Raw genomic sequence first — 4,841 nt, forward strand, 5'->3', positions numbered from 1 at the left:
TAAAGCATAGGATAACACAACATAAATAAAATTTAATAAAGCATAGGATAAAACAACATAAATACAATTTAATAAAGCATAGGATAAAACAACATAAATACAATTTAATAAAGCATAGGATAAAACAACATAAATACAATTTAATAAAGCATAGTATAAAACAACATAAATTCAATTTAATAAAGCATAGGATAAAACAACATAAATACAATTTAGTAAAGCATAGGTTAAAACAACATAAATACAATTTAATAAAGCATATGTTAAAGCAACATAAATACAATTTAATAAAGCATAAGATAAAACAACATGAATATAATTTAGTAAAGCATAAGATAAAACAACATGAATGCAATTTAATAAATCATAGGTTAAAACAACATAAATACAATTTAATAAAGCATAGGATAAAACAACATAAATACAATTTAATAAAGCATAGGATAAAACAACATAAATACAATTTAATAAAGCATAGGATAAAACAACATAAATTCAATTTAATAAAGCATAGGATAAAACAACATAAATAAAATTTAATAAAGCATAGGATAAAACAACATAAATACAATTTAATAAAGCATAGGATAAAACAACATAAATACAATTTAATAAAGCATAGGATAAAACAACATAAATACAATTTAATAAAGCATAGGTTAAAACAACATAAATACAATTTAATAAAGCATAGGATAAAACAACATAAATACAATTTAATAAAGCATAGGTTAAAACAACATAAATACAATTTAATAAAGCATAGTATAAAACAACATAAATTCAATTTAATAAAGCATAGGATAAAACAACATAAATACAATTTAGTAAAGCATAGGTTAAAACAAAATAAATACAATTTAATAAAGCATATGTTAAAACAACATAAATACAATTTAATAAAGCATAAGATAAAACAACATGAATATAATTTAGTAAAGCATAAGATAAAACAACATGAATGCAATTTAATAAATCATAGGTTAAAACAACATAAATACAATTTAATAAAGAATAGGATAAAACAACATAAATACAATTTAATAAAGCATAGGATAAAACAACATAAATACAATTTAATAAAGCATAGGATAAGCAACATAAATACAATTTAATAAAGCATAAGATAAAACAACATGAATATAATTTAGTAAAGCATAAGATAAAACAACATGAATACAATTTAATAAAGCATAGGTTAAAACAACATAAATACAATTTAATAAAGCATAGGATAAAACAACATAAATACAATTTAATAAAGCATAGGATAAAACAACATAAATACAATTTAATAAAGCATAGGATAAAACAACATAAATACAATTTAATAAAGCATAGGATAAAACAACATAAATAAAATTTAATAAAGCATAGGATAAAACAACATAAATACAATTTAATTAAGCATAGGATAAAACAGTATAAATAAAATTTAATAAAGCATAGGATAAAACAACATAAATACAATTTAATAAAGCATAGGATAAAACAACATAAATACAATTTAATAAAGCATAGGTTAAAACAACATAAATCCAATTTAATAAAGCATAGGATAAAACAATATAAATACAATTTAATAAAGCCTAGGATAAAACAACATAAATACAATTTAATAAAGCTTAGGATAAAACAACATAAATACAATTTAATAAAGCATAGGATAAAACAACATAGATACAATTTAATAAAGCATATTTTAAAACAACATAAATACAATTTAATAAAGCATAGGTAAAAACAACATAAATACAATTTAATAAAGCATAGGACAAAACAACATAAATACAATTTAATAAAGCATAGGTTAAAACAACATAAATACAATTTAATAAAGCATAGGATAAAACAACATAAATACAATTTAATAAAGCATAGGATAAAACAACATAAATACAATTTAATAAAGCACAGGATAAAACAACATAAATACAATTTAATAAAGCATATGATAAAACAACATAAATACAATTTAATAAAGCATATATTAAAACAACATAAATACAATTTAATAAAGCATATGTTAAAACAACATAAATACAATTTAATAAAGCATAGGATAAAACAACATAAATACAATTTAATAAAGCATAGGATAAAACAACATAAATACAATTTAATAAAGCATAGGTTAAAACAACATAAATCCAATTTAATAAAGCATAGGACAAAACAACATAAATACAATTTAATAAAGCATAGGTTAAAACAACATAAATACAAGTTAATAAAGCGTAGGATAAAACAACATAAATACAATTTAATAAAGCATAGGATAAAACAATATAAATACAATTTAATAAAGCCTAGGATAAAACAACATAAATACAATTTAATAAAGCTTAGGATAAAACAACATAAATACAATTTATTAAAGCATAGGATAAAACAACATAAATACAATTTAATAAAGCATAGGACAAAACAACATAAATACAATTTAATAAAGCATAGGATAAAACAACATAAATTAAATTTAATAAAGCATAGGATAAAACAACATAAATACAATTTAAAAAAGCACAGGATAAAACAACATAAATAAAATTTAATAAAGCATAGGATAAAACAACATAAATAAAATTTAATAAAGCATAGGATAAAACAACATAAATACAATTTAATAAAGCATAGGATAACACAACATAAATAAAATTTAATAAAGCATAGGATAAAACAACATAAATACAATTTAATAAAGCATAGGATAAAACAACATAAATACAATTTAATAAAGCATAGGATAAAACAACATAAATACAATTTAATAAAGCATAGTATAAAACAACATAAATTCAATTTAATAAAGCATAGGATAAAACAACATAAATACAATTTAGTAAAGCATAGGTTAAAACAACATAAATACAATTTAATAAAGCATATGTTAAAGCAACATAAATACAATTTAATAAAGCATAAGATAAAACAACATGAATATAATTTAGTAAAGCATAAGATAAAACAACATGAATGCAATTTAATAAATCATAGGTTAAAACAACATAAATACAATTTAATAAAGCATAGGATAAAACAACATAAATACAATTTAATAAAGCATAGGATAAAACAACATAAATACAATTTAATAAAGCATAGGATAAGCAACATAAATACAATTTAATAAAGCATAAGATAAAACAACATGAATATAATTTAGTAAAGCATAAGATAAAACAACATGAATACAATTTAATAAAGCATAGGTTAAAACAACATAAATACAATTTAATAAAGCATAGGATAAAACAACATAAATACAATTTAATAAAGCATAGGATAAAACAACATAAATACAATTTAATAAAGCATAGGATAAAACAACATAAATACAATTTAATAAAGCATAGGATAAAACAACATAAATAAAATTTAATAAAGCATAGGATAAAACAATATAAATACAATTTAATAAAGCCTAGGATAAAACAACATAAATACAATTTAATAAAGCTTAGGATAAAACAACATAAATTCAATTTATTAAAGCATAGGATAAAACAACATAAATACAATTTAATAAAGCATAGGATAAAACAACATAAATACAATTTAATAAAGCATAGGATGAAACAACATAAATACAATGTAATAAAGCATAGGATAAAACAACATAAATACAATTTAATAAAGCATAGGATAAAACAACATAAATACAATTTAATAAAGCATAGGATAAAACAACATAAATAAAATTTAATAAAGCATAGGATAAAACAACATAAATACAATTTAATTAAGCATAGGATAAAACAGCATAAATAAAATTTAATAAAGCATAGGATAAAACAACATAAATACAATTTAATAAAGCATAGGATAAAACAACATAAATACAATTTAATAAAGCATAGGTTAAAACAACATAAATACAATTTAATAAAGCTTAGGATAAAACAACATAAATACAATTTATTAAAGCATAGGATAAAACAACATAAATACAATTTAATAAAGCATAGGATAAAACAACATAAATTCAATTTAATAAAGCATAGGATAAAACAACATAAATAAAATTTAATAAAGCATAGGATAAAACAACATAAATACAATTTAATAAAGCATAGGATAAAACAACATAAATACAATTTAATAAAGCATAGGATAAAACAACATAAATACAATTTAATAAAGCATAGGTTAAAACAACATAAATACAATTTAATAAAGCATAGGATAAAACAACATAAATACAATTTAATAAAGCATAGGTTAAAACAACATAAATACAATTTAATAAAGCATAGTATAAAACAACATAAATTCAATTTAATAAAGCATAGGATAAAACAACATAAATACAATTTAGTAAAGCATAGGTTAAAACAACATAAATACAATTTAATAAAGCATATGTTAAAACAACATAAATACAATTTAATAAAGCATAAGATAAAACAACATGAATATAATTTAGTAAAGCATAAGATAAAACAACATGAATGCAATTTAATAAATCATAGGTTAAAACAACATAAATACAATTTAATAAAGCATAGGATAAAACAACATAAATACAATTTAATAAAGCATAGGATAAAACAACATAAATACAATTTAATAAAGCATAGGATAAGCAACATAAATACAATTTAATAAAGCATAAGATAAAACAACATGAATATAATTTAGTAAAGCATAAGATAAAACAACATAAATACAATTTAATAAAGCATATGTTAAAACAACATAAATACAATTTAATAAAGCATAAGATAAAACAACATGAATATAATTTAGTAAAGCATAAGATAAAACAACATGAATACAATTTAATAAAGCATAGGTTAAAACAACATAAATACAATTTAATAAAGCATAGGATAAAACAA

Source organism: Phyllobates terribilis, unplaced genomic scaffold (genome assembly GCF_046119375.1).
Source record: "Phyllobates terribilis strain yellow unplaced genomic scaffold, ASM4611937v1 Scaffold_20__1_contigs__length_20440879, whole genome shotgun sequence".
In the NCBI taxonomy this organism is placed as follows: Eukaryota; Metazoa; Chordata; class Amphibia; order Anura; family Dendrobatidae; genus Phyllobates; species Phyllobates terribilis.